The sequence below is a fragment of the Penaeus chinensis genome, chromosome 26 (genome assembly GCF_019202785.1).
Source record: "Penaeus chinensis breed Huanghai No. 1 chromosome 26, ASM1920278v2, whole genome shotgun sequence".
NCBI lineage: Eukaryota > Metazoa > Arthropoda > Malacostraca > Decapoda > Penaeidae > Penaeus > Penaeus chinensis.
The window spans coordinates 2,288,470-2,295,969 of NC_061844.1; positions in this window are offsets into that span (position 1 = coordinate 2,288,470).

Consider the following 7,500-nt stretch of genomic DNA (forward strand, 5'->3'; position numbering starts at 1 on the left):
TAGAATACGGTGCAAGAAATGTAGATGAATCTAGATGCAGACTGTGTAACGAAGAAAACAAGCGACCGCTTTAGCACTACATCTCGGAATATCATGTGATACAGCCTTTCAGACCACCTAACATGAGGTAGAAAGAACTATGTGAATATTTTATTTCATCTGATACACTGGAAGATATACTCGTATTATATCCTAAATTTACTGTGTTTACTGCTGTAAACAAAGAACAGTGTTAAGTAAATACAGTGACAAAAACATCAACGTAATATTTTTATGTATGATGTATGATTTGTATTTTTATTTTACCATGTACAATAACAGTAGTCACAGAATACTGTACTATGTCCAATATATGTAAAACTGTAATTTCGATAGCCCACGCCTCAGCAGATAACCAGGGTGGTAAATAAACTTAAACTTAATTGTCGGTTTTTCGCTTCACCTCCAATCTTCGCGATGGATTTCCCGAGAGAGAAAGAGAGAGAGAGAGAGAGAGGGAGAGAGAGAGAGAGGGAGAGAGAGAGAGAGGGAGAGAGAGAGAGAGAGAGAGAGAGAGAGAGAGAGAGAGAGAGAGAAAGAAAGAAAGAAAGAGAAAGAGAGAGAGAAAGAGAGAGAGAGAGAGAGAGAGAGAGAGAGAGAGAGAGAGAGAGAGAGAGAGAGGGAGAGAGGGGGAGAATTTGACCTTTGAATTTGACCTTTGCAATAGCTGAAATGTTTGAGCAATAGTTAACTATACTTAGAGCTAGTGTTTGTATAAATGTCTGGAAATGTCAATTGAGAACCTAAGACAGTATAGGGAGTTTGAGCGATAGCTATTATATTCGTCTGAGTCTCCGGATTTGAAAACTTATTATGTTTCCAAACCGACGGGAAATCACCGCTGACAAGAGATGTGTAAATGATACCAGTTAGGTAATACGCCATTGCAGGTAGACTGATAAAGCGAAAAACGATGCCATCTGCTCCCACAACACTAGTTTCACGCAGGAATTTTGTTTAGCATTACGGTTTCTCCTTTTACAGGTTGTGGTCTGAAAATATCAGTTGGGGGCCTTATCCTACCTGCATTTTGCTGAGATGCGAATGCATTTGTTTGCTTATTTGAAGATTTCTTTAACAAAGAAATCATGAAAATCATTCTCACTAATTCTGAAATTTAGATTAACATCTCTGTGATGATATTTGTTTGACACATATGTTTTAGCAGTCTTTTTGTAATGACCGGTTTGGAGCGTGACATAGCTTTGAATTGCCTTTATTCTACTATAGTAAGAAACTGTACAATATTGTAAGAAATCTGTGAACAACATTTTTTATTGTAAAGGAAAAAAAATACCAACATTTTCGTTCTGGAGGCTTGGCGTGGGAGCCGCTCGGCGCCTCGCTCTCTGCGCCCTTGCGGCCGTCGTGGGGCGCGGTTGGGACGCGCTGTGGGTGCATGTCGGCAGCCGCTCTCATCCTCCGGCATTCATGGAGTACAGAATGAACACTTAGTAAACACAGGAGCCCCTTGATGGCTACACTTGGATTAAGTCACAATGAGCCAATTACGAGTACTGCCTGCCTCTTTTTTTGATTTACGAAAATATTTTATGTTATATTATTTTGCTGTTGCTAATGTTTATAACAGTATAGTAATTCTAATATTCATTATAGAAATAACACCATCGATATTCATAGCACTTGTAAAAAATACATTTTTCCCGCCAATTCAAATCAGGCGAGGTCACAAGTTCTACTAAATGACTCATTGATTCATTTTCCCCGGTGACATTGGGTTAATTCTATTTTTTTATTCTTTATTTTATTTATTTTATTTTATTTATTTATTATCATAATTTAGATAAATTGACTCCCACCCCCTTTGTTTGCACGAATAGTTGCGTTCGTTTTGTGATGATTTGTATTACAGCTAACTTGTTTCGTGTTCCCAATTTACGTGCTGTGTAGACTGTTGTAGGCACTGTGAAATCTCCCATTCAAGAATGTTCTCTTTCATAAGGGATATATATTATGCTCGTTTACGGTTCGCTCGTTCGCGTGGAAGCAGCATCCTGCGGGGCACAGGGGGCCGAGAACATGGCATGGCACAGTGGTGGGGCGTCGTGCCACTACACCGTGTTCTTGGGCGGAAGTCCCATTACCTTAAAAAGGAATAGGATGGGATTGCCAGGACGCCGATGAACATCCTTCATCCACTGCTACAGGATAATCACAATGTCTACTGTTGTTATCTTTTGTGACTCTGTCGCCTGTGACTTTTGTTTGCGTAAAGATGGCTCCGCAATTGCTCAGCCACCAAAGAGCTGACTAGCAGCTAAACCCTTGCCTCACGGGACCTTACCTGATTTCCCCATTCCTTGAGGCTTCAGGACTTTTTTTCTACTGCTATTAATAGCGATGGTTTTGTTGTTGTTCTTGACATTATGATTATCACAATGCTATTACCAACACTAACAGCAACAAAGAATCTTTCCGAAAATCGAGGAGGAGGATAAACAGATGAGTTTGGGAGGACGAGTTTATTGACGCCTTGGTAATTAAGCGTTTGTGGAGTCATCTACGGGTAAAAAAAATCAATCCGTGAAGAAAAAGCCACCGTGATTTGAAGCATTTATATCGAGGGCAGGGCATGTATTCTTGCCATCCCGGTACCAAATATCAAAATGGAGAAAGAAATTGGCTCTAAGTGTGGCTGGCAGGGAGCAAATCACAGATCAGAAAAAAAGTGTCATTTGATAACAAGAGGAACAAATCATTGATTGCAAAAAGACATATTTACTTTTAGTTTTGCATAATCTGGAATAATAGCCAGAAAACAATGATCAAGATTTCATTTCATTGTCGATAATAGGATCATCAGAATGTAGAATGCATATGACGATTCATTTATTTATTTATTCATTTCCGCAACGTGATTTTTCTATCTGGCAACTCGATAAGGTTCCTAAACATTATATCTGATTACAAAACAGGCTGGGGACACTATATTCTGTCCTCTACGTGATATTCCCATGCTACAGTATCCTAGGACTGTGTATATGCCAACACACTCACGCGCGCACGCACACTATGACGGACGAAATCGAGGCCAGATTTACTTTTAGCAATATATACACACAACTCTTAATACAATAATATAATATAACTATGGAGGCAAGGGTTTAGCTTCGTAGCAGAGAAGACAATACAAACGGTGAAAGCAATGAAAAAAAGGCGTTCAAGTTGGCAATGTCATAACTGTGCTGAACACAAGCCTATGCTTTGTTGCCAGGAAGGAAGCGTGGGCGATATTGCCTTTCTGTGATCAGATAAAAAAAAAATCTGGATCGAAAGAGATTGAAAAGGCCAATGGAATCGTAATCAATATATCAGACTCTAGAAAATCTAGACACATGACAAGGGATACTAAAAAGATGATAAACCCCATTGTGCACACAACGTTAGGCCACGTTGCGATCACCATGAAAAAATGGTGTTCGCAACAACTAACATCCCAACCACGGTCTGGCCGCAATCGAGAGAGCAGGCATTTCTCCTTTAAGTTCTTCCAAAAGACTAGAAACCAAGACGCACAGACACACCAAGAACCTTCCTTCAACAGTGAAAGTCTGATAGAGAACAAAGTTGGTCTGTTAATCGGAATGTTCTGCGAACGGGCAACATTAAACAAGATGATAAATCAGAAGCAGGAATGCGAAGTCACAAACCCGAGCCGATCCTCCTTCCCTCCCTTGGCCAATCCTCCTGCCAATCTTTCCCATTTGCATCTCCTCCTCCGCCGATCAGAAGGCCCTCTGCCTCTACCCAGGAATCCCTCTCCTCCTCCCCCTGCCTGCTGTACCCGAGGCCAGCGACCGCCCACTCCCTCCCCCTTGCTGACTCGCCAGCCTCCCCGAGGACCACAACACATCAGCAGTCCTTGAACAGTCCACCGGCCAACAAGAAAACCGAAGCAGGCTCGCAAGCAAGCAACGCCTAGGCGAAGCTTTAAGAGAGAAAAAAAAAAAAAACAAGAAGAAAAAACAACAACTAGAAAGAACTCGAGCCTCAAGGAAACATGAGAAAGAAAACAGGAGAGGAATAACAAGCGCCAAAGCCCTTGACAGGACCTGATACTGTGTACCTGTACATCACAAGCTGTCATCCAGACACAAGTGAAAAAGACATCGAGGAACAACTCTCAGGCAATTCTGAAATTATATCAAGTGTAAAAGACGACGGTGGGCCATAACTGCTATACTGGTTTACTTGGCAGCTACAGTTGCTAAGAGTGCAGATTTAGAGGATATCTGGGTTAACGTACAATGCGATATGCTTCCGTCATTCACTGGAGGCGCAGCTTACATGATTCCTCGGAATCTTTTGATTATCTTGAAAAAGTTTATAGGGAAATGGCACTGAGAGAGAAATCTCTTTTCATCCTGGATGTCTAAATGATGATTTAAAGCCAAATGCAAAGTTAATTAAGATTATTAAGAAAAACAAATATGAGAAAATAGTCAATAAACCTACAAGGCTCACAAAAAACATTTCGTCAATAATTGAGGTAATAACAATAAACAGAGCTGACATTCTCCATACAAACGTCATCCATGTCATGTTGCCGATCACGAACTCCTACGCTGACGCTTAATATAGAACCAAAACGACCACCAGCCAAAAAAAGTGAATTAACCAACTACGTCTCTCAGTCACTATCAAATCATAATTAATGTACAGACGAAACTAATCCAAACTAAATCTAGTTTTCCTGGAAATATTCTCCCGGGAATTACTCAGTTCCAGGCTTACAATTTATGCACATGTATTCCCAGTGATATAGTAAAAGGAAGAGAACCTACCTAATGACATAACGAAATCATATTTTATTAGACATTTGCAACAGAAATTCCATTTCCGTGAAAATAACCTTCAGAGTATGATTCTACCTAAGCATAATATATTCCTTATGAAACGGAGAACATTCTGGAAACTGCTAGAATGGGAGATTTCTCAGTGCCTTACTCCTCCTCAGCACTAACTACGGTCTACACACCACGTAAATTGAATTAAATCTTCCTTGGGAACACGAAACAAATTAACTGTAATACAAATCATCACAAAACGAACGCAAATATTCGTGCAAAGAAAGAAAAACACACACAGCTCTGAGCAACCGCCATGGCGCCCACCGGCGTCTTGCTCGCCCTCCAAGCCTCTCCGACCAAAGGGAGATGGCACTGAGTGTGGGGGGGGGGGGGTGAAGCCGGAGGGCTGGGTGTTGAAGGTGTCCAGTGTTTAGGTGTGAGGTGGCAGGTGTATGAGGAAGTGGAGTGTGCCAGAGCGAGGGGCTCCTGTGTTCACTACGTGTTCATTCTGTTCTCCAGGAATGCCGGAGGATGAGAGCGGCTGCCGACATGCTCCCACAGCGCGTCCCAACCGCGCCCCACGACGGCCGCAAGGGCGCAGAGAGCGAGGCGCCGAGCGGCTCCCACGCCAAGCCTCCAGAACGAAAATGTTATATTTTTTTCCTTTACAATAAAAAAATGTTCACATTTTTCTTACTTACAATATTATACAAAAAGACTGCTAAAACATTTGTCTCAAACAAAAATAATCACAGAGATGTTAATCTAAATTTCTGAATTAGTTAGAATGATTTTCATGATTTCTTCGATAAAAATTAGATATCTAAAATAAGCAAACAAATGCATTCGCATCTCAGCAACATGCAGGTAGGATAAGGCCCCCAACTGATATTTTCAGACCACAACCTGTAAAAAGAGAAACCGTAATGCTAAACAAAATTCCTGCGTGAAACTAGTGTTGTGGGGGCAGATGGCATTGTTTTTCGCTTTATCAGTCTACCTGCAATGGCGTATTACCTAACTGGTGTTATTTACACATCTCTTGTCAGCGGTGATTTCCCGTCGCTTTGGAAACATAATGAGTTTTCAAATCTGGAGATTCAGACGAATATAATAGCTATCGCTCAAACTCCCTATACTGTCTTAGGTTCTCAATTGACATTTCCAGACATTTATACAAACACTAGTTCTAAGTATAGTTAAATATTGCTCAAACATTTCAGCTATTGCAAAGGTCAAATTCAGAAAATTAAAAAATTATAAAAAATTGCTGCGAGTAGCACAGCTCTCTCTCTCTCTCTCTCTCTCTCTCCCCTCCCCCCTCTCTCTCTCTCCTCCCTCTTTCTCTCTTGTTCTATATATGACTGCCGCGATAGTCCAGTGGTTAAAGTACTGGACTCCGGTCCTTGTGGTCCCGAGTTCAATTCCCCGTCGCGGCGGTCGTAAATATGCCTGCGCTCTGACTGCTGGCTCGAGCCCGAGAAAACAACATATCGCCTTGAGAAGTCAAACGCAGGTGTCGTAGGGGAAGTCACCGCCGTGGCACAAGTGGTAGCGCGCCGAACTGCGGTTGATTAGGAAGGGCACCCAATCATACAAGGGTGGCACTGCCAAATAACCTCTCAATAGTGAATTGAAAGAGGCCTGTGTCCTGCAATGGAATGAATGGCTGTAAAAAAAAAAAAATAAATAAATAATAATAATAATAAAAAAAAAAATATATATATATATAGAGAGAGAGATAGAGAGGTTAATATAGCTGTATATATATATACAGATAAACACACACACATATATATGTATATATATAATTTTTTTTTTTCACATATTGTTTTTTCTCGAGATTCGCGCCAAATCTCATTCAGATCTGCTTCGGAGATTAATCGCTCTGTAGACAAAAAGTTAAAGGATTCGATTCCTCACGCGAAACGGAGTTAACAAGAAAGATAAAGAAAAAAATAAATAGATATAAAACAAAAATAAATGGAATAAAAAAACTCTTAAAAAAGCTGGATAAAAGTTGAGGAAGAAAAACAACAAAATAACCTTCGTTAACAGGAAACCACGCGCGCGAAGAAATACATGGCGGCGCCTACGAGCCTAAAAGTGATATAAATATATTTTTTTACGATTCAAATAAAAGTGTAAATCCAGAAATTACGAAGAAGAAAAAAGAGAAAGAAGCAGAAGAATAAGAAAATTAATAAGTATAAGAATAATGAGCAGTGGTAGAAGAATACGAGAAAAAAGACAAAAAAAGATGGGAAAGAAAAAAGTAAGTAGATGAAGAAGAAAAGGAAGAAGAAGAAATAAAAGATTAGTAGAGAAGGAGAAGGAGAAGAATAAGAATAATAAGAAAAAAAGAGACAGAAGTTGCAGTAGAAAAGTGGAAAGAGAAGATAAAGAAAGAAAAGAAGCAGTAAAAGAAGAAAAAGAAAAAGAATCGAAGAAAAACAGGAAGAAGAAGAAGACAGAAAGAGAAAGACGCAGTAGAAGAAAATGATGAAAATCTCTCAGCACCAGGAAACGCGCTGCTGCATGACAGGGCCTTGACCCCCCCGCCAGCGCCCCGAAGAGACGGCCACGGGTTATGTAGGCTTCAATGCACACACACACACAAACACGTCTTAATATATATATATATATATAT